Below are 7,357 nucleotides of genomic sequence, written 5' to 3'. Positions count from 1 at the left end.
GACAGGTACTGAGGCCAGCTTTTGAAAAGATGGAGCGCATTCAAGACTCATCTCATTATTTTGAGATACATTATTTTTGGTGTCTATATTGTACAGAACACGCTTGTATTAAAATTATATATTTAATGCAATGGATGATGTTGTTTGCTTATTTACATTTACTGTGTTGTGACACTTTACATGACGTCCTCCGCCCCAGAACGTTTCCGCCGTTCTTGGTTTTGGGGTGTGCCAGATTGGTATCAGAGCATTGTTTATAGTGAATCAAGTATATCAACCCATAAAAGATATACTAAATTGTAAACCCATTTGGGATTAAAACACTCTGACCAAGAGTCTATACTTTAAATACTAAAATATTTAATTAAGTATACTAGTCTGCATTCATACTAAAACCAATGTCAAAACGACAAGAACAAAAGTATTACGATTGTTAAATATCACAGGTAAGCTCGGGGATATATGGTCAGTCCTGGGAATGGCATAGCCTGATCAACTATGCTGGTCCTAGTAGTGATTAGCATATGCCCTAGAATGGTTGTGATGTGTTAACAAGTCTAAAAACTTACCAACAATACCACAAGAAGATCAATAGAACCTAAACTTAAAATACTATAGGTGTATTTTGTACTACCAACTACATATATACTATATCTTTATACCTCTCTTCTCGCGTAGATTTAAATGGCTGGATTCCATCACGGTGACCTGCACTTTCCAAATGAAGGCAACGTAGGATGGCTCGAAGCAAAGTCTGATGATGAGCACCAAATTCCGTTGGATGATCATCAAGCTGAAGGTTTCTCGGATGGATCAGACTCTGAGCCCGAAGTCAACAACCTACCTCCAGTAGGTCAATCCCCGAACAACAACCCTTGACCAGCTTTTCCAGGTGCCACTCCCTTGTGGGTAGATAACTTGAATCACTGGAGTGACGAATAGGGTCAACCCTTACCATAATTTGGGAACTGAACCTTTTACAACGTCAGCGATGGTGGCTCTGCTGACCGAGCTCTACCTGTCATTATCCGTAGAATAGCTCGTAATGTCGAGCAAGGTCGAGCAGCCATCGACCGGGTTGTGGAGATTGATGCCCACTCTGGTGTCAACACAGTCCGCATTCGCCGTCTCGAAGAAGACATGGAACGGACCCGGAGAACCAATGAAACCCTACAGCAACATCTGGTTGCCTCCCAAGCCGAGGTCATGGAACTTCGAGCTCGTCAAAGGACTCATGAGCGACACCTTCAAGAGGTGGTCCGACAAATGAGAGACCTCAGGGTTCTCCCGAGGAATAATCATCGCCGTTAGATGATGTCTAGTACATCATTATCTTTTGGGTTAAGGATTAGCCTTTAACATCCGTGCTCTAAGTAGCACTTATCTGTAAAATATTCCTAAATTTCAGTACTCTAATTAGGAATCTAAGAACTGTCAAACTTTCTGTATGGTATGATGTAAGACCTACTGTTAGGTCAATTTTCATTGAACTCATTACATCAGTAATACCAGTATTATTGACAACTACCTACTCTGTGGGAAGAATCTTTACATTTGGGTTTTCCTACACATCTTTCTGGTTATGATCTCAAACACTCATTCAGTTGTTGGGCTATGGTTAGTTAGTCCATGTGTCATTCGCACATTACTTACAAATTGATTCTTACCACTTTTCTCATCTTTATAAACTTATAGCTGAAAGATGCCTCCTCGCAAATCTCCCCGGAATAACCCTACACCTACACCGCCTCCACCACCTCCAGTCATCGATACAGCAGCCCTAAATGCTGCCATAGCTGCAGTAGTGGCAACTGCCATGGCACAGTATCACTCTACTGATGCCAGCAGAGGTGGAACCCCGGTTAACTCCATCCCGGTTGAAACTCTTGTGCGCTCGAGAGAGTGCTCTTACAAGGATTTCACCAACTGCAAGCCGGAGTCATTTCATGGGACCGGTGGAGTCATTGCCCTCTCGCAATGGTTCGAGAAGACTGAAGCAGTCTTCGAAATTTGTTCATGCCCCGCTACGAACAAAGTCAAATATGCCGCATGCACCTTCGAAGGGAAGGCACTGACGTGGTGGAACGGCCACGTTAAATCTCTAACTCTCGTCGTAGCCAACGACATAGGCTGGGAAACAATGAAAGACCTCATGATTGAGGAATACTGCCCGAGGGGCGAGATCCAGAAACTAGAGCAGGATGTCTGGAGCCTGACCATGATGGGCACCAATATTGTTGCTTATACCACCAGATTCAGCGAACTGGTGGCCCTCTGCCCTAATATGGTTCCTACTGAAGAGAAAAAGATCGAAAGGTACATATGGGGGCTAGTGCCTCCGTATCAGGGGAACATCCTATCATCAAACCCCACTACCTTCGACAGTGCCAAACGACTGGCACAACGACTTATTGACCATGGGGTCAAAACCCCTACAACAACAAGAACGCTAGCCATCTCGGAACCCTCCAAACCCACTGACACAAAGCGGAAACTCTGGGAGGAATGGAAGAAGACGAAACGGGCTTCCAAAAAGCAGCAAATTGTGGCAGTGCATGCTGCAATAACCCCTGCTGCTGCTGCTACTACTGCTCCGATAGGACAGTATGCTGGAAGTTTGCCCAAGTGCAACAAATGCAACTACCACCATAATGCCCCCTGCCATGAAATGCAGTGCTCTAACTACCACAGGAGAGGACACACAGTCCGTTTCTGTAAATCCCCGGCGAGACCGATCGCCCAAGTCCCCGGCTCTGGCGCAAGCCCGACCTGCTATGGATGTGACGAAGCAGGCCACTATAAGAGGGACTGCCCCAAGGCGAGAAATGCTGGAGGAGCAGGGAGGGTACTAGCTATAGGCCATGGGGAAGCAGTTGCTAACCCGAAAGTGGTGACCGGTACGTTCCTCCTCGATAACTCCTATGCATGCATTATGTTCGATAGTGGAGCGGAGCGAAGCTTCGTGAACCATAAATTTGCTCGCATGCTTAAACAACAACCACACGCACTTAAAGAACAATTCACAGTAGAAATGGCTAATGGAAAAACAATAACACCAGTAGCATATACTTAGGATGTATCCTAACCCTAGATAACCATTCATTCCCAATCGACCTCATGCCGGTCTCAATAAAAAGCTTCGACGTTATCATCGGCATGGATTGGTTGAGTCTTCATCGCGCCAACATCATGTGCTTCGAGAAAGCAGTTCGTTTAAACCTTCCGTCTAACGAAACTCTTATAGTCTACGGCGACAAACCTGGTGCGAGTCTTTGCATCATATCAAGTATTCAATCACAGAAATATCTGCGCAAAGAATACCACGCATTCCTTGCTCACATCGTCGACACGAACCTCGAAACGAAAGAACTAAAGAACATTCCAGTAGTGAGCGATTTCCCTGAGATTTTCCCAAAAGAGCTACCTGGATTACCTCCGCAACGACAGGTCGAGTTCAGAATCGACTTAGTCCCAGGAGCTACCCCAGTAGCCAAGTCGCCCTACCGCTTAGCACCAGCAGAGATGCAGGAATTATCTGGTCAACTTAACGAACTACTCAGCAAGGGCTTCATAAGACCAAGCTTCTCACCTTGGGGTGCACCGGTCTTGTTCGTTAAGAAGAAAGACGGATCATTTCGTATGTGTATCGACTACAGAGAACTCAACAAACTGACGGTCAAAAATCGTTACCCTCTGTCTCGCACAGACGATCTATTTGACCAACTGCAAGGGGCGAACTATTTTTCCAAAATTGATCTAAGATCTAGATATCACCAGTTACGAGTGCTCGAGGAGGATGTGCCGAAGACAGCCTTCCGAACTCGTTACGGACATTACGAGTTCGTGGTGATGCCATTCGGATTGACCAATGCGCCAACAGTTTTCATGGACCTGATGAACAGAGTATGCCGACCTTACTTTGATCAGTTCGTCATCGTTTTCATTGACGACATCCTGATCTACTCTCGAAGTAAGGAAGAGCATGGTGATCACCTACGACTAGTTTTAGGAACTTTACGAACGGAGAAAATTTATGCGAAGTTCTCAAAATGTGAATTTTGGATCCGAAGAGACGAATTCTTAGGACACGTGGTAAGAGAAGAGGGAATACACGTGGACCCATCCAAAATTAAAGCCATTGAGAACTGGTCAGCACCCAAGACGCCGACAGAAATTCGTCAATTTCTAGGTCTTGCTGGCTACTACCGCAGATTCATTCAGAACTTCTCTCGAATAGCGAAACCTCTTACAACCCTGACCCAGAAAGGCGTGGCCTTTGACTGGGAAGAGAAACAAGAGAGAGCATTCCAAACGCTCAAACGAGCCTTGTGCACCGCGCCAATACTATCTCTCCCCGAAGGGATAGAAGACTTCGTAGTCTATTGCGATGCATCGAACCAAGGGCTCGGGTGTGTTCTGATGCAGAGAGGTAAGGTCATCGCCTACGCCTCCAGACAGTTGAAGACACACGAAGTTAACTATACGACCCACGATCTTGAACTGGGAGCAATGGTGTTTGCTCTGAAGATCCGGAGACATTACTTGTATGGAACGAAGAGCACTATCTTTACCGACCACAAGAGTTTACAACACATATTCGATCAGAAGGAGCTCAACATGAGACAACGACGGTGGGTCGAGCTACTCAGTGATTACGAATGCGATATTCGTTATCATTCGGGTAAAGCCAACGTAGTAGCAGACGCCCTAAGTCGGAAAGAATATTCTGGTCGCAAGGTCAAGTCATTGTCGATAACCATCCATTCACACTTGTCTAACCAAATTCAGGCGGCCCAACTTGAAGAAATGAAACCTGAAAATGTGACGAGTGAATCCCTCAGAGGAATGGACAAGAATTTAGAAGCCAAGGGTGACGGAACCTTATACTTCATGGACTGGATCTGGACACCGAAACACGGTGGCTTCCGAGACTTAGTCATGACCGAGGCGCACAACACTTGGTATTCCGTCCACCCAGGTTCAGATAAGATGTATCTGGATCTTAAAAAGCTATACTGATGGCCTAATATGAAAGCAGAGATTGCTACCTTCGTAAGTAAATGCCTTACTTACGCAAAGGTAAAGGTCGAGTACCAGAAGCCCTCTGGTTTACTGCAACAACCAGAGATCCCAGAATGGAAGTGGGAGCGGATCACTATGGATTTCATAACCAAGTTTCCCAAGACAATGGGTGGACTTGATACCATATGGGTCATCGTTGATAGATTGACCAAGTCTGCACACTTCCTGCCTATCAAAGAAACCGACAAGATGGAGAAACTTACGAGAACATACATTAGGGAAATCGTACGGCTACATGGTGTACCTATATCCATTATCTCCGATCGAGATAGTAGGTTCACCTCAAGATTCTGGCAATCACTGCAACATTCCCTAGGAACAAGGCTGGACATGAGCACAGCCTACCATCCACATACTGACGGACAGAGTGAGAGGACAATCCAGACTTTAGAAGATATGTTGCGTGCTTGTGTAATTGACTTTGGAAAAGTGTGGGATACTCATTTACCCCTCGTCGAATTTTCCTACAACAACAGTTATCACACGAGCATAAAAGCAGCACCATTTGAAGCTCTCTACGGCCGAAAGTGCAGATCCCCTCTGTGCTGGGCTGAGGTGGGTGATACCCAATTAGCTAGGGGCAAGCTTCCGATAGTACTCTCACTGGTCCGGAAATCATTCGGGAAACGACAGAGAAGATCGTTCAGATTCGTGAACGATTGAAAGCCTCTAGAGACCGACAAAAGAGCTACGCTGACAAACGAAGAAAACCTTTGGAATTTCAGGTGGGAGACCGAGTCCTTCTCAAAGTCTCACCCTGGAAGGGCTTGATACGCTTCGGTAAGTGTGGGAAGCTTAATCCTAGGTACATAGGGCCTTTCGAGATTCTCGCAAGAGTCGGCCCCGTAGCATACAAACTTGATCTACCCGACACACTTCGTATTGTACATTCTACATTCCATGTATCTAACTTGAAAAAGTGTCTATCCGACGAGACTCTCGTAATCCCACTCGACGAGATCGAGATCAACGAGAGCCTCAACTTCGTAGAAGAACCTATAGACATCATGGACCGTGAGGTCAAGCAGACGAAGCAAAGTCGTATCCCTATCGTGAAGGTTCGCTGTAACGCCAAGCGAGGACCAGAATTCACTTGGGAACGTGAGGATCAGATGAAACTGAAATACCCTCATCTTTTCGCTTCGTTATTTGTAACTTCTTAATTGCTTAAATTCTAATTTCGGGACGAAATTCCTTCTAACGGGGGGATGATGTGACAACCCGAAATTTCTTTTTGTACGAACATTATCTATTCAATAGAAGCTAGTCCAGTTTCAGTGATTTTCAGACTTGTCCGAACAAGTTTGTGTACATTAGGGTTTACGTTTCTAGATATATCAGGTGAGTGGATGCTCCTGTAATTGTGAAACTTGAACATTGTAAGTTTCATAATGTTATAGTCCGACTTTCGGAATAAAAATATTTTATGTCAAAATATTCCAGGACTATAAATAGATTTCTGAATTTAATTAATTCATTATTCACAATTCCAACTAGAGAAAAGCCAATTCTCTCTGACGGATCTTCGGGTTTTCATCCCGGATTGTGAGTCTACTTGCCTAAATGTGTTTTAATGTTTGTTATATGCTTTATAACATTGTTTAAATGTCCAAAATCATCCAAGATCATAAGACTATTGGAGTTTACGGCCAAGAGTTTCTTGGACCGTAAATCCCATTTCCAAGGGACAAAGTGTTCCCTAATCACCCCCTAAAGCTTAAGGACTTTACCCACTAATGCTTGTGCTTAATTTGGACACCAAAACACTTCAAGATCTTAGGGTTTTAGGAGTTTACGGCCAAGGAAAGATCTTGGGCCGTAAACCCCTTTTTCAAGTGTTAAAGATGCCACAAACACCCCTAAGACCTCAAGACTATTACCCTTGAATACCTAGAACTTGAATGAGGAGTAAAAGACATCAAAATCACCCCTTAAAGGGAGTTTACGGCCAAGGAACATATCTTGGGCCGTAAACTCCAAGTGATGACATAAAAGTGTGCCTCTTGTCCCCTTTAGCCTTAGATAAAAGCATGGAAGCTATCCTACACATGCAAGGGCCTCAAAAGAATTAAAACCAACACCTCATAGGAGTTTACGGCTGTAAACTCTAGGGGATATGGTCCTTTGGCCGTAAACTCCCCAAAGGAGCATTCCAAGGCCTTAAACTACTTCAAGGATTGTTCCAACAAGGCTAGACTTATTCTAGGATCAAGATAACACTTCAAATCAACCAAAACCACCATGTGAGGAGTTCACGGCCATAAACCCATGGGTT

Source organism: Lactuca saligna, chromosome 6, assembly GCF_052625555.1.
Source record: "Lactuca saligna cultivar CGN05327 chromosome 6, ASM5262555v1, whole genome shotgun sequence".
In the NCBI taxonomy this organism is placed as follows: domain Eukaryota; kingdom Viridiplantae; phylum Streptophyta; class Magnoliopsida; order Asterales; family Asteraceae; genus Lactuca; species Lactuca saligna.
This window is presented reverse-complemented; position numbering follows the sequence as displayed.